This window comes from Agelaius tricolor, unplaced genomic scaffold (assembly GCF_023055355.1).
Source record: "Agelaius tricolor isolate 1412-34295 unplaced genomic scaffold, bAgeTri1.0.p SCAF_1, whole genome shotgun sequence".
Taxonomy (NCBI): Eukaryota; Metazoa; Chordata; class Aves; order Passeriformes; family Icteridae; genus Agelaius; species Agelaius tricolor.
In genome coordinates, this window is record NW_027269261.1 from 23715054 (window position 1) to 23737373 (window position 22320).

The window sequence follows — 22320 nt, forward strand, 5'->3', positions numbered from 1 at the left end:
GAGATCAGCTCAAGTTTTGTTTGTTTTATGGAGAAAGAAAGTAAGCAAACACAGACTTCAGTTTTTCATCATTTACTGAACCTATGGCATACCAGACTCATTTTTCATCAGGGCTTAGACTCAAGCTGAAATGCTAATTACAGACACAAAGAAAAGGTAATGCTTTTCCAATAATTAGTAGGCAAGCAATTCTCAGAACAGTGTTATCAGATTTATCACAGGATTCTGGAAAGAAGATGGTGATGCTGACACACATGGTCGTGGTTTCCCTTCTGTTCACTTTTCATTTACAGCAGATACAAACCTCTGGATTATCTACTCACGACATCTGACTGGTAAAGTAATTTGTGACTCTGAGCAGCATGGATGTTCCCCACTGAAGCACCCCTGGGAACTGCCCAAGCAACAGTGGCTACAAGCAGTACAACCAGAGGATGGAGATGTAATGCCATGGACCTCAGGCATTTTTAGTTCTGACGGTGGACTTCATGACTGAAAAATGCAACCAAAAATGCCATTTCTAACAACCCTCATCACTGCAAACACCAGATAACATAACCAGGAGCTGTAGAATGGGGATGGATTGTGAGCTGATGTTAAAAAAGCTAAAGGAGGAGGTAAAACACCTTCAGTAGAGATGAAAGGTGAGAGACATTGAAGTGTGCTGATCAAATTAGAAGCAAAGGCAGCTCAGGCAACAGCAGCCAGACCTCAGCAGGCAGTGCTTCAGCTTCTCCCACCCAGAGGAAGCAGCTTTGGGATGTCCCCAAAGCATCAACACAGCCAGACACAAGGGCAGGTATGGCAGGGGCGCAAGGCTCCCGAGAATCCCTGCCATGGTGACAGCACTCCCACTCTGAAAGCACGGGGGCACACGGTGAGAGGGAAGGCTGGTGCTACCACTGTGTGGCTGCAGGTCCTGCAGAGATGCTGAGCCTTGTCCTGCTCTGCCTGCACTTAGCTCCAATGGCACACCCTGCACTCCTGCTAGGGAAACACCATTATTCCTCCTGGCCAAACCTCATGGCAAAACTTGCACAGCACCAGGGCATCCAAACAGCCTTCCCCCAAAACTGCATCCCAAGGAGCAAAGCACCAACTTGCATGAGTGCCAGGTAGGTGTTCAACAGCAGCTTCATCTGATAAAGATTCCAAGCAGAGACCTCCCAGGAAGGGTTACAAGGCTATTAAATATTTTCTCCTATATATGAACAACCTTACATTTGTTCCTTTATCTTGCAATGGAGAATTCTTATTACTGTTCTTCAGTTAAAAGACAATAAGAATGGATAACATACAATGAAGGCACTGCACATATGATTTAAAGTTGCCTCTGAATACCTAATGCACAAAGATTTGTTTTCCTTCAGATGCCAACAATCAGCCTAGAACAACAGTAATATGATTTTGGCTTGTACAAAACAATGTTTTATTTTTTTAATAGGCAATGGTCCTACATTAAAAAAAATAAATTAAATCCAATTGTCCTTATGGGAGATTTGAAGACAAGCCTTCTGGAAAAGCAGTAACTGCACAAGACAAAAGATAATCAAGAGTACTGTTTCTGTCATATTCTTAGCATTTCTGGACTGCAAATTCAGGCTACGAGAAAAGTCTGTATCAGATGCTGTACCAGATAACAACAGCATGAAAATCTATATCTTTGAAAAGAGCTGAGAGTTTCAGTAAGCCTAATTTTAAATGTTTTTAATTTTTTTTCTTTTAATATTGAGAACCCCAGTATAGATTTGATTTTCATTTTAGGTTTTTACAGGACCTTGTCTTGGAGGAAGACCATTTCACAGGAAAATCTTAAGACATTCTTTGCCTCATCTCTCCCTGTATTAATGTCTCTGGTAATGCAGGACCCAGATCAGTTTATGCAGTCTCATGTGACCCTACTGATATATTTTCCAGCAATGCCTAGCTATGTCAAATGCTGCATATTTCTCCATTTTCTACATTAGTTTAGCCAGTGGCCTGATTTCCACTGGGATAGAGGCAATTTTCTTTCTGGTAGCTGGTACAGTGCTGTGTTTTAGATTTAGGATGGGAGGGAATATCATCCCTCACATTTTAGTTGTTGCTAAGTAGTGCTCACTCTTAGACAAGGACTTTTCAGTTTTTACACGCTTTGCCAGTGCAGAGGTGCACAAGGACCTGGCAGGGAGCACAGCCAGGACAGCTGACCTGAACTGGCCAAAGGGATATTCCATACCACAGAACATCATGCCTGGTATACACCCTGGGGGGAGGATCACTGCTCAGGGACTGGCTGGGCATGGCTAAGTGGGTGGGGAGCAGCTCTTGGGTAAGTGGGTGGGTGCTGTGCTACTCTTGTCCTTCTCTCTCTTTTTGTTATCTCCTTTTTCCTTACAGCTATTTTTATTTTATTTTATTTTATTTTAATTATTAAACTGTTCTTATCCCAAACCATGGGTTTTACCTTTTCTGATTCTCCTGCCCATCCCACTGGAGTGTGGCTGTGTAGTACTTAGCTGCTGCCTGAGATTAAGCCATGCCACCACGTCTAGATTCAAGAATGGACTGACATTCCTCTGCCCACTGAAAGCTTCATTAAGTCCAGAGTTCTCTCTTGCAGAATCCTCCCTGAGTTCTGCAAGGCTAAAATGGTCTTAACAGACCAATTGCAATGCCCTGTTCCTTTGAGATCTCCTGCCCTTTTCCAGAAGAGAGATGGCATAGTCATCTTCCTTCACAGAGAGACGTTGAATTATCAGATTTTTCTGACACTTTCTGAAGCCCTGCAAGTGTGAGCAATCACTCCCCAGTGCCCTTCTGACACACAGATAATGTTTTCTTCTCAAAAACTATTACAGTGGTTTTGCACAATACAAACACCTGTTGAAAACAGGAGTGCTGGTCTGGTGTGCCTTCCACAGCCAGCTCCAGCCTCCTCTTTTTGCCCCTGGTGTACCAGGAGAAACCACAACCCAGGAGTGCTCTCCTTCCCCACAAAGACACCAAGAACTGATGAAGAAGATGATGAATGGAGAAAATCTTTTTGGGTTTGGTCAAGAAGAAAACACCTCTCTGGTACTCTGTGCACAGGCAGTGCTGAGGCAGCTGGTCACACTCTCTACATTGATCAGCAAACCACAGTACAAGTACACAGCAGAGTCTTGAGATCCATTTGATAAATGATTATGTCCTTATTTCCAATAGATACACCTGTTCTTGTCAGAAAAACCTGACCATGAGTTTCAGATGATTTATTCACTTGTGTGAGCTATGAAGTCCTGAACTCAAAAATATTTCTTACAGTAAAACATACAGGACTAGTAATTTTCTCTGGACAACACAGGACTACTTAAGACATGAAATCCTGAGATGGACAGATCTTAGACATCTCTGATTCAAGGTTTCTGGTGAATCTGGTGAGAAAGAGGTGATTTGGCAATCCCCATAGATGTCCATCCTTTTCAAAGCACAAATATCCAGTGCAGTCTGTACAACTTCTCCAGTGGTAAAAGACATGCAGTTTCACTCTACTCCACATGCAGTCTGTGGCTGATGACTATTTTTACATCTTTATGGGGTTACACAGTCCATTCAACCCAAGACAAAAATGGAACTGTCACTCTGAGGACATGACTTCACTGGTCTGCTGTCCCAGGCACAGACCTTTCACACAAGCACAAGAATGGTGTATTTTATATGCCCACAATAATAGAACACTGAGCCACTGAGAAGTTTCTGGTTTGTGTTACCTGAACAATTTCGTACATTTTAAATCACCATCACCTACTTCTTCCAGATCTCACTTCTATTTCTCAGGTTCAGTAAGCTCTTAACAACAAGATGATGCTCAATGAAAGTAGGATCTTTGGCAAGACTTTGGCAAGTAGGTTAATTTCCATTTCAATTTTAGCCATATCCTCAAATGGATAAATTGTCTCAGTTATTATCAGAAGGAGGTTGCCCTGGACTTGAGAATGCCACAATTTCCAGGGAGTTCCTAACTTTTGGAAGGTCCTAAACTGAAAGACTTTAGCTAACATGGGAAACCCTTAGATAATTCAGGATTTTGACTCCATCCCAATGCCTGAAGGACCACCACAGACAACCAGTTCTAGGCTCACAGGGCTGTTATCATCTGCTTTGTTTCTAATAAGCAAGGTAAGCAAAGACCCTCACAGCTCCCACTCCTAAATCTGGTGAAGGAGCAAGAAAAGAGTTCTTGCCATCCTCACCAGGTGCTTTAAAAAAAAAAAAAAATCAACATCCATGTGAATCAAGTAACTTGCCGAATGATTCATGGCTGTCATAGCTGAACAAAAAATTACCCTGTCAATATGCAGAATAAAAAAAAATATAAAAATTACGCTGCAGATGATTAGAGCAAAATGCATGAGTATTATGGATTCTGAACCTTAATAGATGACAGACTTGCTGCATCTCCTTAACATTGGGAGGAAAAAAAATATCTTTTTGGTGGCATAGCACCAGCCTTTGCAAAGAGGGTAAAAATAACATGCAGCACAAGAGACAGGAATCCAACACATTAGGTAATCTGTGATGAGAACTCTACAAATAAAGCAGATAATATGAAACTAGTTAACTAAAAAATCCCCAATGAAACAGCCATTTACAGATCAAAAGAATACCTGCCTATATGTTTCAAATTAAAAACCAACTGGAATGACAAGTATTTGCCATTTTAAAATAAGCAAAGAACCACATACACAAGATGATCTGGATTTGCCCACCCTCTTAGACACATTGGGTTTTAACATTTGCAGAGTGCTGAAGCAAACACCCCACCGCTTTTATCTGGATTTGATGTTGCATTTGGCACAAAACTTTCATGTTCAAAAAGAGACTTGGCTTGACAGCAGATGGAGTATTCCATTAAAACATGAGTGGCAACATGTGCCCACCCTCCCAGTCAAAAGCAGAAAACCACTTCTCAGGAATATCTGCCCGTAGATCATAACATGCTCACACCAAGCTTACTCACAAAATATTTTTTTTCCTTACTCTTGTCCAAAACTGGTCTTCTTGATAAGTAAGTTTGGTAACTAAAATTTTTTTTTAAATAAAGAAAAAAATTAAGTAACTAAACAAAACAAAAAAATCCCCAGCCTCAAGAATTCATTTACCCAGAAAAGTGTATGGAAACACTAAAAGCAGGAAGTGATTTCAAGTGAAGGGTAGCTAGGAAGAAGAGAAGCTTCGTTCACTTTATAAAAAAAGATATGTGGTAATATTAAAAAAAGAGAGAGAAAGACAGAGGGTATATTAATTATGATGGTTCTGTGGTTCTCCTGGATTTCAATTAGAAACCACTTTATTTACAGCTCTTGGCTCAGCAGCAGGCAACCCAATGAGAATATTTTTTATGGTGCAGTTTCTAATGCAAATAAAAGTAAAGGCAACCCTAGAGTGGTTTGCTAACTTATATAATGAGACAGGAAACAAATGGTGCGAGTGAATAACGATCATGTCAAATGCATTTAGAAAGACCACAGGACTAAAATAATAAATTCTCTGACAAGTACATTTACCTCAAAGAACTATCTAACAAAGTTCTTCTTCCCCCTATAAATATATAAACACTTTCTCCTAAGATCTCATTTTAATAATAATTTAAATCTACATTCCACAAAAATACTAAGTTGAACCCATTCTCTCCACTCCCAAAACAAGAATGACTATTAGACATAAAAATGTGTCTTTTCTGCTCAGAAAAATCACCTTTACTGACTTCAACCAGACTGAAGCACAGTTCTAAAAGGCAAAGCTGGGACCTGCTCAGGCACCCCATTTGCACTGTTTGCAGTAGCAGCAGCAGCATACAGGGAGGTGAAAGGAATTGTAGGGAAACCCCTGTGGTTTCTCCCACAAAGTCCATATGTGGGAGAAACTAGTGCACACAAGCAGGCAACATGCAACTGAATTCTCCCCAAAAATGGCTGAAATGTCTCCCTGAAACCAGGGCAGGTTCACCAAGGACTGACCTCACGTGTTCCAGCCACCAACTCAACTTTGTCACCACAACCCTTTTGGTGACAGGGCTGAGGTGCAGCCCCTCACAGATGGCACTGCCCCTCCTCAGATGCCAGCAGCCCAGGCTGGAGTGACACCACCCTCACCCTTCCACCCCTCAGTTCACAATTTACAGCCAGAAACAACCAAGCCCAGTAATGAACAGCAGATCTGCCTGCTCAAAGGGCTCACACAGGCTCAGACCACATTATTTCTCCCACAGTTTCCCCTTCCCAGAGGACCTCATCCAACAGCCTTGTCTAACTCGTTATGCTTTTATTCAACATGGAACATCAGAGAGGGAAATTCCTACAGTCATTTCTAATTTAATTTTTAAAGTGGAAACAAAATAAATTTTGCCTGGTTTAACAGAACTTTTCCAAATTGTGCCAGATAAAGAATTTTCCATCTTTTCAAACTCACAAGGTTGTGTCAAACATTTGCATGCTCTGTCAAAAGATACTCCCCTCCCTGGCTTGTTGGTTCACTTAGGAAAGAACCACCTACATTTTGGGGTACCATTTGACAGAACACTTCGAAGGAGTTTCTAATACATAGAAAATGCCCGTCAGCAGCACAGGAGGGATCTACCTCATATGCTAGTGAGCACTTCACTGAAAGCAGTAAGAGATATGTGTTAATTTCTGCAACCCATCCGACTAGAGGACTACAGTTTCAATCTGTTTTTTGCTCTTATCAGAGAGAAGATTCTAGAAACCATCTTGTATTGCTGTCATTTACAAAGGCCTGCATTTAGAAGAGCAAGAAATGCAGATCTTTATTTCTTTAAGATGTAGCATTCCTTTAAGTCTGAAAAAAACACTTTACACTGGGCAAACTATTTAAACAGGTCTTCCAACCAATGCCTTCATTGTCACCCTCCAAAGATGCCCTACCTGATAACTGTGGGTACAATTGTGCAACTTATACCACCAACACCCTGGCTGGCTCATGGCTCCAGGTTTCCTCTACAGCCAGTATAAAAAGGGAGAAAACAAAAAAAAGAAAATGCAAGGAAACGTTTCTAGAAGAGAATGTGACCAGAGCACCGAAATTCAGTTTCTGCTGAGCTGCCCTAAAGAAAAGACCCTTTGTCTCTACTGATTGCAAGGACAAATCAGTTGCCTAAGGAAATTAGCTGGCCCAATCAGAAGTGTAAACTTAGGACAACTCAGAACATTCCATTATTGATACTTCTGTCTTTTGAAATAAACTGCAACAGAAGGAAGTTCAGTTAAGCCTTTTTTACAGCTATCCATTATCAGCATCTTAGGGACATCATCTTGTTTGTAGAGGGTGTACAGCATGTTGTTAATGAAGACAAGGTTGGAGGAAAGCAGGCTGTGATGAGGCAGATGCAAGTGGTACAAAACAGAGGAGGGAGAACTCTCTGCCAGGCAAACATCAAAGATCCAATATTTTACTGTTGTTATGCTAGAGATGGATCACAAGAGAGCCACCTCTGGAATTGTATTTAACACTGAAACACCCCAAGCCCACCCAGCTGGAAGCCCCCAGACACACAGAGCTGCCCACCCAGAGCAGACCACCTCAAGAAGCGCCGCCATCGGTGACAGAATGTGCCAAAGCGCCGCGCATGCCGCCGGGCCAGAGAACCCCTGTGCACCACAGAGCCCGGCTCACTGGGCAGCATCATCAGGAAAACAATTCACCAGGATCTCAGCAGCCCTTAAAGCTGCTGGCGTGTTTGAAAAAAAGAATCCTAATGCACAGTACCACTCCCACAAAAAAAGGGATTGAGCTTGTTCTTATATAAGTATGTATATTATTTAACACTCAAAACCAACAGTTCCATCACATCTATGCAGAACCAGACGCGGTGAAGAGCTGAGAGTGGAAAAAAAACAAAGCAATTTCTACTCTATTGTATCCATCCATTTTGTTTGTTTGTCTCAGGGCAAGTCAAGGGCCCTCAACACAGTACACAACAAGGACAGCTATCTGTTTTCTTTCCCTTCCTTTGTTGTCACACAGGGCGACTGATGCAAGTAGGTGTAAGTATAATTCACACAGTATTTGCATCTATTAGCTGTTATCTCCTAGGACATTATCTTTTGGATCTGGGAAAAAGTGATTACAAAACACCTTAAAGGTGAGATAAATGAACACCATGATCTCGAGGCAAACAATTGTTTCTGCTTTTGCGGCCACCTGAACAAGTTTTGCTCTTCCTCAGATTAAACAAACACACGCCGCCAAGATGCAAGCGTTGCTTCTGAGGTAGATGTGAAAGAGAAGGCCTAGGTGACAAAAATAACTTTCAAATAGATGTTAGTATATTCACATTGCAAAGAACATAAAAAGAGGCAGGAAGCAGGGGAGGGAAGTGTCTCTCTCATATCATGTTTAAGTGACAGTACAAGTAGCAGTGACTTTTTTTCCCTGAACTGCTCACAGATATGGGACCATTGCGTAATCTTCAATAATCTTGTAAATTCTATTCACATCTTTTCTGAACATTACAGGAATTCACCGAATTAAGAGCAAAAATCATTATTTTTTTCCCCTGACTTATCACTCAAAAGAAACAGATGCAAAATAGAGCAAGTTTTCCTGTTAAAACAGCTTCGTCCTACTTTATGGACTAGTTATTCCAAACTCTAACCACCTCCCCTCACACAGAATATTATGTAGTGCTAAGAAGCTCCTCCAGTCACCAGCCATGTTTTGCACAGTAGGCATAAACAAGCTGGTTTATTGCAAACAGAAATCCATACACATGCAGAGGAGTGTTAGAGCTGCCTCATGGAAGTAGGTATGCCTGTGTATCCCAAGCTTAAACTCACCTGGGTAAGTAGCACTGGGAAAGGACACCCAAAAGAAGGGAGAAGAGGCACAACTTGGTGTAGAACTGGAAAAAAGAGGGTGAAGGAAATGAATGCATACATTTTTGAAATTTTGCCCTGGTAAAATCTTGGAGGAAGAAGAATTTCAAATGACATTTCTGCAGATACAGGGATAAAAATCTCTAGAGATGTAATGTGAAAAGTTATTTAAAACAAGAACAAATTTAATTTGATAGTCAGCCTTTCAGTCAACCTATTTTCTGCACTCCAGTGAGGGCAACAGGGGAAAAATATTTAAATCTTATAAAGTAATATGGAGAAAGGCATTTTTTGTTTCAGAATGTATTATAATTAAAACCACATAGAAAATATCCTTCAAGGTTACCAACCCTCAGTGGCATCTTAGATGGTCTGCCTGACAAGCATGTATCCAATAAGCAAGTAATTCAGTGTGAACAATATAAAGACAAAAGCAAGTCAGATTCAATTTTACTTGAAGATGTGGCTTTCTAAAATACCACAGAGAAAAGAAAGGCATTCCTGCAGTGAAGAGACAATTGGGGCTTTGCATGGCATACTTCAAGAGCAGCAACATATAGCCTTTGTTGTATCAAAAACCTTGAACCTTTTCCAAACCGTCCTTGTTCTCCGACGTTTTTTTTTTTTTTTACCTGATGTCTCTCCTAGCTTTTCATTATATTTCTGATGGTTCTTCAGTTTCACAACATCATCCTGGAGGACTTTTTAAAAATAAACCCAGAATTTGAATCAACATACTCCTTAGTCCATGTCCAGGCCCCTTTGCTATTTTTCATACCAGTACTGCCTTACCCCAAGCAGTCCCTGAGCAGATGCAACCTCTGCTCTCCACCCAGCTTCACTACTCAGTTTGTATTCCTGTAAACATCCAGCTCAAGAGAAATAATGATTGCCATTTGAATTTAACTTCCTCTGAAGTGCCTGATGTGTCCTTCACAACCAGTTTTCTTTACCTGGTCAACAGTCATCTACCATAATCTATTGTGCAACTTTTTGAACCTAAATTTAAGAAACCTGAGAGGCCATTAAATGCACCAATCACACTGATGTGTTTTCTTGATTCAAGTTATAGACAGGAACAAAATGCCTAGAAATGCTTTAGTTCACTCTCCTGCAGAGTTTGGAAGAAACTTCCTTGCAATTTTGTAGAAAAGCACACTGCAACTTTTCTGCACAAGTAATTAGTAATTTAGAAATAACATGTACTGGAAAAATATTTTTGAACACATAAGTACATGGTAAAAGCATGATACTTCCATGGTTCCTAAAATGAAATTCAGTATTAGACAGTTTCCAGTCAGATCAGCTTACTGTGCCTCCTCCACAGTCTTACCCCCTCACACCACAGGCTTCCAGGGCACAGAGCTCACGGTGCTGTTTGGGTGTACAGATGTGCGTGTGCATCCCTGCACATCTGTCTAGCATCATTTTCAAAGTGTCTCTGAGGAGGCATATTTACTTCTTCCTCAGGGGAAAGCCATAGACTGGAAAGAATAAGCTCTTGCAGTATTAAGTTATTTAATACTTCAATGGTGTTTTGGATTAAAAAAACCAAACATAAACTGAAACTTACACAAAGACCTTTTCTTGCAGTGGTTTTAAGGCAGAACCAAAATTCATTTACGTCAATGAAGCCCTGAAAGTGAAATCTGCATAACTGGGTCAAAAACTGTGTCCTAGGGAGAAGAGCTGTTATTCCTTAACTCCTGAGCTTCAGAGAAACTTTAGGAAAGTTTCTTTGTAATGTTTCCTTCAACAGATGTCAAATCATCCTCAGATATTGCCATCTTACCCTAACCCAAACAGAACAGGCAAAAGGGAACCAAACCCCTGCTCACAACCACAGATGCTGGGAGATCAGTGATGTGAGTTACAAAGGCTCCCCACCACTTGCCTTTGTAGTGTCAACTTGAAAAAGATAAACTGGCATTACTGGGTAAACTTAGTTCTAGTCAAAAGCCTGGCAAACCCCACATGACAGGCAGGACAGAAACACACATCTGCAAGCCAGGGCAAAACAGCATCTGTGTTAAACACAGCAGGGACTGAGGTCTCTACCTTGACAGCAGAGTAACAGCACTCGCTGGGCTGGTGGCAAAATGGAAGAAGTGTGACATTTCTTGAGGTTTCCAATATTTTTATAAGACATTTAAAACACAGAGAGATGTCATGACTTTGAGTGATATGTATGGAACAGGGCAGGGGAGGAAAAGCTGGGGGACTTGGTGCAAAAACCAAACAGCCCTCTCCCTGCCCCAACACCCAAAAAACCCCAACCACAGTTTTCCTTCAGGTAGAAAATAATAAAGAAGGACCATTTCAAACTATTTCAAGTGACAGTAAGACAAAAAGAGCTCTCTGCATTCAAAACAAAATGCAAAGATTTAGGATGTAACAAAAACCAAGACAAAGGCTGGAGCAAGAGTGTCCTGAGGGTGGAAGAGCTACAGACTAGGTGCACACAGCTCTAATATTTCTGACAAAATAAAATTTTCCAAGCCTAGTTTCTCCAACAAATAAACACTTCCATACATTTCTCTTTGCTGTTAATGGGTACTTTTGGTTTGTTAACCTAAGTATGGATTCAAAGAGGCTGGGAATTGCATTTGAAAATATATTTGAAAAAATCCTTTTATGCTACTAAGAAAATTGAGGTTTATTAGGGAGAGCATGCATGTAGATTTGAAAGCAGCAGAGAGACACAGAAAATGCATGAGAACAAAACAAACAGCTTTCAAAAAAAAAAAGGTCAAGGGAGCTCTAAAGCAGGATAGCAGTGTATCATATACTCCTGAATGAACTGAAAAACAGGAAGGCAACACCTTCTCTCCCCTCCTCACCAAAAATCTGAACAGCTAAAATCCCACAGATGACAAAATGTACAGTTGTTCAAAACCAGAGAAGACTGGAAAGAATTCTAGATGAACCATGCAAGGCCAGACCAAGGGGCAAATTAAATCCACTGCAGATCAATAAAAAGCAAAGTGCATTTAAATGAAAAATGTGAAGCACTCAAAACTGATTGTTGGGTTTAACAGTTCTGGAGTAACTCAATATTTGAATCAAGTGTTTAGCAAATAAAGGAAACACACTGCTAGATATACAAGGATACAACTTAGAAACATCATTTTTTTTCCATTTTCAAGACGAAAGCATTCACATGATTATCTAAAGGATAAGACGTACAAGACTGTTGTGCCACAGCATAAATCAGAAGCGTGTTCTCCATCAGAGTGCTGTGTTCAGCTCTTATCATCTGATCTCTTCTTGAGATAGCAGATGTAGTAAAAGCCTCAGAAAATGGGGACAAGAATAATTTGGAACAAAGACATATTTCTGTAGAGAAGGAAATGGAGAAGCTTGAAGCAACCCCACTAATGGGAAATGAATAAACTATTGAGGATGCAAAAAAAGAGGAATTGTGGTAAAGGCAACAGTGCTCTTATACACTCTTGTCATGCAGAAGCAAAGGCATTTTTTTAACCAGCAATACATTTAGAGGTGCTAAAAGGAAACATATGTTTTTTTTAGTTGGTTTGGTTCCGTGGCAGTGCTCTGTTGATATAGTTTTATTTTGTTTATATTCAACAATATTTCGCCACAAGCTATGACGAAGATCTCCAAAAGATTCAGAGAAAGACTAGAATTTTATGAAAACTAGTAATCTACTTTAGGTAGGGAAAAGATCAGAAATACCAATCTGTCCTCTGTATTTGTAGGAATTAAGATTTTTATGGTACAGGACCAAGCTGACAGAAAATACACAGCATTTCCCCTTTGGGCCTTGAACATAATCAGCTACCTTAGAACAAGGGACATGTTAAGAGTGTTGGATACAGCCCTGGCAAGCAGCAGGCAAAGGACTCGCACACAGGTTGCAGAACTGGTCTATTAAGACACCCAATCCTCTGCAGAGTGGTATGTCCACACAGTAAGGCAGAGGAATCTGGGAGCAGGAGAACATGTAAAGCTTTGCCACAAGGCTTTCATCCGAGGAATGCTTCATGCAGGGTACTCGTGTGCTCTGCTCAGAAGTGGCCCTTGCAACACAAGAAACTGCTCTGATTTCTAACCACAGGAGACTGACACACTGAAGAAGCTGCTGGGCTGCTCCAGGGCAGTGCCATCACAGTGGTCTGGCACAAACCATGTCGTTCAGCCCCCATCCCTCGGCAGAGTTCGGGGAAGTGCTCATACATAAGGTATTTACAACAGGAGCAAGGTATGTTTGTCCTTAGTACTACTGTATACACTCCTCACCAACTTATTCCTGAGTGTACGAGCCCTGTGCTATGCATGACAGCATGAGATTTTATTTTTAATATCTAGAAACCACCCCAGAACTAGGTTAGCCTGGCAGGCTTGCAGCACTTCATTTACATATGAGTCAATCCTTCTGCAATACAAACATTAGTGATGCATTCCCCACTGTCCTTCTATTTATACTCACTATTTCACCTGCAGGCATCCCGAGTTAATTAAACAAATCAATCCCATTGAGATAATTGTGTCTCAAGCAAATTAACACAATTAGCCTTATAAAAAGAAAATCCAAGCACTACTATATTTCTTCATATAAATCATGTGCTTGTTCCTCCAACTCTAGGTTTGTGGCTATCTAGGAATCTGCATTAAAATGAAAAGTATGACACACCAAACTGGCTGATGTGTGAGTGTTACAGCCAACAGCCGCTCTGTTTGCATCATTCACATCTCTGAAATCTGAGATGCCCATCAGAAATAAATGTTCCTTAAGAAGAAATAAGCAAGGAAGGATCTCACTACAGTGGACACTTCACAGCTTTTGAGACAGCCTCTGCTCCAAAACAGTACATTACCTTGACATTTACAACCAGGGCAAGATATGCAGTGAGCTGGTTAATTGGATGTATCAGGGGTTTGAGGCACTCTTCTTTCTTCTCTGGTCAAAGAACAGAGCTGAAGTTCTACAAATGACATCTTGGTACCCATACTTTTTCAAAGACCTGTGCCTCCAGCCCTAAAGTGTAACAAAACTGCCATGGCAGTTGAACAGACACCATCATTTTTGGCCACCTGCTGTGTTTTCAGGGAATTTTTTCCCCTGAGGCAATCTCAGAGTAATCCAGCACACCTCAGCCTCCCCAGTCACAGCCCATCTTCTATCGAAGACCTCGATCACCTCGCAGCTGTGTGGCCAAGGCAGGGGCTGGTGTCCTTCACTACCACTCCTGGTAACAGAAGAGGCCCCAACTTTTGGCTGAAAGCTGGAGATTTCTCCAAGGTAAGGCAGGAACATTGACCAGAACTCTGTCAGAGCCCACAAGAAAGAGCAATGAGAAGTGATGAGCAACCTCCAACTAAAAATGGAAAACTGAAGAGGTTAGTGTGCAAAACCAGGACCTTGTGAGCTGAAGCACCTAACCAAGGCCACTCTACCAAGAGGTGGTAAAACATCCTCACAGCACATTCACCATGCTCTGAACCAAGGCCTGGGATGGTTTTGCTGCCTCTTTCCGTGTGAGCCTGCAAGCAGTGAGGCTTGCTTGAATGCAGGAGACTCCTGCATTCCCAGATTTCCCAGCTGGTGAGAAGCTGCTGAGCAGAGGCAGGTGAGGCAGAAAGCAAGATGCTAACAGAGCTCCCCACTGATAACTGTGCTCTCCTGTGTCCCTGCAGATGATGCAGGGAGGCCCAGCAGCTCCTCCCCTGTGCCTCCCATGGCTGCTAAGCAACTGCAGCAGCGCACGGGGCCAGGCAGGCACCAGAGATAACTTCTCCTTTTGAGAGGATTCAAAAGGCTTACAAGACTACATGAGCTGCAGATCTGGTCACTGGTACTGAGTTCCTGAAAGGAATTATGGGACAGAGGGAAGAGAGGGAAGAGAAGTGATGGGGGGATGAGGAGAGGACAGCAGAGGACCAGGCTCACATAGAAAGAGGGTATGCAGAAGATCATTTAATGGAAGACTCCCCATCCTTTTTGGAAGTTGAAAATACAGCATTCCTTCATTTTTTTAAGCATCCCAAAACTAAAGGATTTTTCCCTCTTGGCACATTTCTCATCCATGTGGCACTGTAACCAACAAATCACACTGGCTCAGCAGATGTGGGAAAGATGGTCATGGAGCTGCTCCATTTGCAGTCACTCCAAACATGCTTCCACATCATGTTGACCATGCACAGCCATCCTCCCACTGGCCCAGGGCCCTGCTGCACATCTGTCCTGCACAGCTCCCAGCCTTGACCCCAGGCAGCTGCCCCTTCACTGAGATAGCCCAATCCAACTGTGCACCACAGAAAACCAGGTTACTGAAATGGGCTGCTGACAAACCGGCCTTTCCCTTGTGGAAAATTTTTTTTCCAACTGGGATCTTTTCACTGGCTTGGTTCACCAGAGAGCTGCACAAGTCAGTTGGTCAGCACAGGCAATGCCAACCCCTTCAGCCACACACTGGTGATGAATCTCAAGTCCCCCAATGTGGCAGCACAGAAAAGCAAGGGAAAATGTTATCCCCAAAGTCACGTACTGGGCCAAACAGTTATTCATCCCACATTTCTTTTTTCACCATTCTGAACTGTACACTGCATTTAGCATTGTCATTACCCCCACAAACTACTAGCATAACCAGAAAGTAGTTCTTATTCTGAAAAAAGTAATAACTTTTTAAAATGAGTACTGTCTTACAAAATAAGTTCTCTTCAGGAAAGTTAGAAGAAGCAAACTTAATTTATGAGGTACAAAAGTCTTTCACTAACTCCATTTTACAGAACACAAAAATCAGACTGTTTACTTATAAAGGTACCTTCTAAATATAAAGTGAGCTTAACACCATATCAACTCATAAGAACCAGTACAATCTTCTACATATATATATATATCATTGAGGAGTCAGAATAGATAACATACAGCAGGAATACAAAGATACTTTATTACAGGACACCCTGGGAAAAGGGATAGATATCATAAAGTGTATTTAGAAAAGTAGTTCCATGACACAGGATCCACGGGCAGAGATGTCCTTTCATAAAGAATTCATTATTTACAAATATACTACAGAACATTCCATTTGCAATGAAGTACCATAAATAATTCACACATAATACGTGTCAGAAGTGAAGGCAGTGGCATTTTCTCCACCATCCTCAGGGAGCTTCCCATATAAAGTGAAACAGAGCTCTGCTGTAACATCACAAATGTTAACATTGGATTGTCATTAAAACACAAAACTTCTTTCTCCATCAAAGGCTTCTCCACCAACACAATATAGGATATATTAATATATCTTATATCTCCAGATAGTTTTCTATACAAGCATTGGTACTGTTGGGTCAAGCAAGATGTGCAATTCCTTTGCTTTTAAATTGTGTCCCTACTCCATGGGTAGTGTCCCTTACTCCAACCCAAAGAGGCACATCCAGAGGCAGGCAGGCAACTCAACTAGCATTGACCTCCCTCTCCCTGTGAAACACATGGCAACACACTGTAAAAAGTGTGCCAGAAGTCTGACATAGAGATAGAAACCCCCCTCTGTTTGAAATTAGATTAACACAGATTTTATTTTATATGGATGAACAAAGAGTCACCAGGAAGAGAAAAAGAATCTGTTGTTACTGATACGGAGTGAATCTGGAAAACCACCCTAATGATGGAAGCTCTCTCCTGTGCAAATTGCCCTATTTCCCATAAGATCAAACAAAAATTGAATAAAACCCTTGATAGTAAGTTCATTTTCCCCTCTATTCTGCTTGTCCCATTCTTTTCTCCACAGGACACCTGCACCCATGCAAAACTTGACTTATCAGACTCCTTAAATCTTCCTCAAAGAAACAAACAAAAAACCCCCACACCCTCAACTATTAAATAAAAAATCCCAAAGCCCCTCAAGACTCCCTGTAATCTAGCTACAGAAGCCACTCTCCACAAGGATGGGTGGGCAGGACTTAAATTTTGTTTTCTCCCTTCTGAGTCACAAATCAAAACCCAGTAGATTTGCCAAAGAAAGGAAAGAAACAGCAAACCAAGAAAACCTTACCAGCCTCCTAGAGATGACACTGGATGATGTGGAAAACAGAAGAGACCACTGCAATCACCAGTCTGAGCTTCCACCCAAGGTGTGCCACAGACCTACAAGCAGATACATGGCTTGCTAAACATACAGCAATACTCTCCCTTGCTAAAAACACGTAGTCTAATTCCCAGGCAAGTGATTAGGAATCTGTCACGTCCAAAGGGAGCTGTTTTAGCGAATAATTTATTCTGTTTAATAATTTGTGTGCTACAAGTAGCCCAGATTCTTCTGGTTTCAACTTTCAGCTATTCAATCTCATTACACCTCCTCCTACTAAACTGAAGAGTTTTGTACTTTTTTTCCTCTATAGATATTTGCAAAATACAACTCATCCACTTCACTTGACGCAAGCATGCAAAGCTTTTTATTTAGAAAAGTCTAACAGTAAAACAGGTTTTCCAACTGTAATCAATCTCTCAGCTTTCTGCAGGCACAGAAGAATTGGACTCTGTATTGCAGTAATGATCCTGTGCCATCACACACTGGTAAAACATTATATGCTCCTAGAAGACACGCTTGGCTTTTGCATCCAAGAAACATATCCACTCTTTCAGCAGAGCTTCAAGGCCTCTGTGTTTTGTTAGCTTCTTCCCACCACCCCAGCTCCCTTCCAATGTAAACTCTCTCCTGAATGCAGCAAGCCCTACCCTCTGCAGAATGTACAGAGCTGGACTGACCTGTGCTAACATTCAGACTACTCAAATAAGCCCACACCACAAGGAAATTAACTCCCTGTGTGACAGAGGACATATTTGTTGTATCCCTGATTTTTGGTGGCATTTTCAAATTTAGAAAGAAATAGCTTTGTTCAGTGTAATTACCAGTACCAGGCTGTTACTTCTCCCTTTCCTTTCCAAGTAATCACATTGCCTCATCACCCGTTCATACTCACTACACTAATTCTCTATTTGCTGCATATATGTGGACATACATAAATGTGATGGAAGTCCCAGCATACAGTCTGTTCTTCTCTGCAGAAAAGCACTGAACAGCACTGGGAGCATATTTGATGTCCTCTCAAGCAACAGTACACAACTGTCCAGCATAGTGTTGTGTGCTGGTTCATTCTGAGCATTGGATGCAGCATTTTTAGATGTGACCTCCACTTTCCCCCCTACAAAAAAACTTAACAAGTTAAAACATACCCTGGTTAAGTCAGTGCAGGATTCCAGTTTGTTTTTCTGTTGTTTTGGTGTTTGGTTGGGTTTTTTTTTTCTTTATGTAGTATCTAATAAAGCATCAGCAACATGAACATTAGGGTTATTGGTTTACTTAATATTATGATGTTCCATTAGACAAGGCATAATACAATTGTAGGCTGGAAATTAACTATGGAAACATGTTGATATGGTTATATGAAGTCATGAAACTTTTTCAAATGCAGAAGCACTGCTTCTACAATACAGTTTAAACAAGTTAACTTATTTCAACTGTATATGCATAATAAACTTTTGCTCTATGCTGTCATATCAGATACTCATTCTTCCAAAACAAAAATATTTGTTTTGGTTTTTTAAATACAATAAGGCATTTAATGACTATTAAAAAAACCCCTGTGGCTGAACTTGACTCAGAACATAGTGCTGCTTCTGCTTTCAGCCCAAAAAAGAGAATTCCTATCATCATTATTAAGTAGCAGTAATATTTATAGACAAAAGTAGCAATTCAGTTGTACTACTTTTGCTTTTTTAGAGTAAGAGCACTTTATCTTTTAGACAAATGGCACCAGCATTGCAGTGGTGTGCTGGAAAAGCAGCAGAAAGGGGAGCACGGGCAAAAGAATCAGAACCCATCATGACAGCAGACTCAGAGGTGGTGAGGTCAGCTGATGTTACAGTGTGTATGAGAAGATTCCCTTTAAAAGAAGGATCTAGATGCCAGACCAAAGTGCTCAGTGCTGTTTTTCCTGTATGGATTTATTCCTAGGACAGGAGTATAATGTAGACCTAAAGGTGTTCTCCCAGGCTAAACTTTAATAGGGCTCTAACTTTTTAACAAAGGTCAAAGAAATTTCAACACAACTCCTCAGGTTACTGTTGCCTAAGTAAAACCTATGCAAACCTTTGATGAACCCTAGCCCAACAGCAGAATTAATTACCAGAATTAATTACTAGCCACAAAGCCTTCCCTGGGATATTAGAACATATCTACCACAGCTCATTTAAAAATGAAATGTTTCATTTGCCATACCTAACAAAGGATGGCCAACTTGTCCATCAGGAGAACACACCCTGAACATCACATAGCCGTTCCTAAATAATCAAGCTGAGGCCTCACTTCTCTGAATAAGTGGGTTTGGGGCTTTTTTAAGTTTTTTGGCCTCCATCACAAAGTTAAAGCTATTTCCTCATTTCTGAGCATGCCAGTATCCAAGCAAGGGAGAGGCAGAACTTTCACTTCTCACCTGCTCACAGAAAGGTCACACCTCACTGTTAACAACCCAACTGGAACACAGCAACAGGCTCCAGCCATCTGAGACAATGGGAATCCTTCCCATTCTCTGTGAGCTGGTTTCAAGCAAACCACACCATTTTTGTAATCCCACATCAAGCCTGTGGCCGAGGAGAACTGGAGCATGGGCAGGACAGAGACACCCTGAAGCCGGGGACAGGGCTGCAATGATCCCCCCACTATGGAGAGTCCCTTCATCTCAGTGACACCAAGCAGCATGGATAAAGGCATTGCTGTAATTCTGGAATAAATTCTTCCCTGTGAGGGTTGTGAGGCACTGGCACAGGTTGCCCAGAGAAGCTGTGGATGTCCCATCCCTGGAAGTGTTCAAGGCCAGGCTGGATGGAGCACTGAGCAGCCTGGTCTAGTGGGAGGTATCCACGCCCATGGCAGGGAGGTTGCAATGAGATGATCCCTAAGACCCAACCCAAAACATTCTGTGATTCCATGAAAGCACAATCATGCAGGTTAAAATGCTGCCAATTGTTATTCTGCAGGCAGGTTGGACACTGGCCTTTTTTCAGCTTTTGAACCATTATCCCAACACCAAAGTAGGCTGAAAGACTACTTCTTGTAACTTCATATTTCTACCACAGGCTCTAGCCAGTCACTTTTCTTTTGTGGCTGCATGTATTTCCTATTTAAGAAAAGGACTACAGCAGTTCCTGGTTTGCCACATCTTCAAAGAGAGAGTTTGCGCAGCAGCTTCCTCTGCCCTGCATTACTCCGCACTGGTGAACACCCTCTTCCCTCCCAGCCTGCTCAGAAATATGCTCAGCCACCTACAAAGCCAATTGGCAGACACAAGGTAACAAAATGAAGGATTTCCAAGCCACATCCATGATGACAGCCCAAAGGACTTTTTGCTCCAAACCTAGGTTTCAATCCTCCCTTCTCCATCTGCACTTTCTATCTCTTTCAAAATAATGAGCAAACATTTCTCCAGCTTCACAAATCTGGCACATTTCACCTTCCTTGTCATTTAAGAGATACTGTTAATACCAAATAGTTTGTGTGTAAGAACACTGTGCACTTTTGTAGAGCTTTATTCAAAGCATCCTCTGATCTTCCACTGAAAGGAGTAATTTAGTACTTTCACAGTACTTCTGAGGCTTGTATTATAAATTGTCTCACACAGGTGGAAACTCAGAGGCTAAAGTGACTTGCTGTTGGGCTAACCACCAGAAATCCTCATGTCCTGCCTCCCCAAAATCTGTATTTCAGCATTTCTGGCCAACCCTTGATCCAGTGCTTCCTGCCCTGCATCCAACTTCAGATGTCATCGCCCCTTTCTCTACTGCCACACCTACGTAGGTGTCTGGCAGAGCTTCCCAGACATTTTCTTCCCTGAAAGATTTCCCCAAATTAAGTAATTAAATGATTAAGGAAAAAGTTCATCACCTGCTATGAAAACTGCTTATACAAACCACATTCCTACCTACAGCAATCTGTATACTTGTGTTTCTATGTCCCAGCCATAATGCCTGAACATGAAAAGCTCATGTTAACCCCTTCCAAATGAAAAAAAATTCTCTCAGGACCTGGTCTTTAAAGATTATTTCTCTGGATCAGCAAGAGACTGCTAGTAAATATCAGGTATCAATTTGTTTCAAACAGGAGAAAAGTAACACAGAAGGCCTATCTCTCACCTTCAACTATTCCTGAGGTGCTATTCTACAATTAAATAAAAGTGTGTTTCTTTAATAAGAAGAAAATATACCCATATATGAAAGAGGACAAGCAATCAGAAAAAGACTAACACTTTAGTATTACATCAGCAGCTAAAAACATAAGGAAATAATTTAAAATTTAATCATTGGAGACACCAAAGCCATGCATGGAAAAAAGGCAGCGTATGCAATGTGAATTGGTCTTGCATGACAGACAGCACAGGATCTCCAAATTGTATGTGACTCACTAGTCCCTAAAGAGTATTGCTTGCTTTGATTCTTGCACCAGGATCCATCAACATCTGGCCATACAGTCATCTTCCTTGTTTTAATAAAAGCACTTAAATAATGTAAGATAATAGCTTGTATTAACCACTTCACCTATGGCTTTGCTGAACAGTGGCCATTGCTACTTTCACTCAAACCTCATGTAATACCAGGTCTCACCAGAAACCAATGTCAGAACTCCAGACCATCCATCCTCCAGATGATCCTCAACTACTGATCCTGCTGAAGGCTGCATTAAACAAGAGTTTTCACCTCCTTTTGTGTGTCAAGTAATCAGAGCTACAAATAATTTCAAGACTCACTCTTCATCAGGGTTATTCAGAGCATGCCATCTTATTCCTTTCATTCCCTCACACCACATCTGAAAACTGGAGAAGCAAGAACACACCCTCATCTGGCTCTGACCCTAAATCAGAACTGAGGAACAACAGCTGCTCCCTGAGTCAGTGACACATGGAGCACACATTTAACAATTGCTAGAGATCACGCAGACATCCCTGGAGAGTTCTCTAACAATCTCTCTTGGTAGAAATGCCAAGTTTTCTAAGCAGCATGGGCCATCCAAAAGATCATAAAAGGAAAAAGTTACACAGCAAGCTGCAGAGGTATATCCCAGGCATGTTTTTCAATCAGTAAAAGCTTGTTGAATATCCTACAAAAAAAGCTCTACTTCCACTGAGCTTTGTTAGTGGGATTGATGGTGTAACTATTTCAACTTCAGAGAATACTTTGAATGAAGACTTACTTCATCATCTACCTCTCTTAAGGCTACTAAAGGGGATGATGTTTTAAGCTGCAAGTCAGGAGAAAAAAGCAGAGAGAAAAATGCCAGAGATAATTTGTTCTTCCAAGTTGTCTACTCAAGAACTCCAGAGGAAGTTTAAGTGGTACACAGTCAGGCCTACTCATTTCCCTGTCTTTTAACAGCACAGACAGCTAAGGGCCAGAGTGTGCACACTTCTCCTTGGCAGAAGAAATAGCATGCCATCATTAGAATAACACCCA

At 41.4% G+C, this 22320-nt stretch overlaps 1 protein-coding gene across 8 annotated transcripts in view; it reads right to left on the bottom strand.

The window, feature by feature from the left end:
- TRERF1 (transcriptional regulating factor 1) overlaps nt 1-22320 on the bottom strand; it is a 97783-nt gene that overhangs the window by 38370 nt on the left and 37093 nt on the right. For 2 of the 8 annotated variants that reach the window (XM_071426826.1, XM_071426818.1), the window contains one exon: nt 16871-16962. The exons of the other annotated variants lie outside the window; for them this stretch is intronic. The gene's annotated coding sequence lies outside the window, so the exon portion shown is untranslated. The remainder of the gene's footprint in view (nt 1-16870; nt 16963-22320) is intronic. 8 annotated transcript variants of the gene reach the window in all.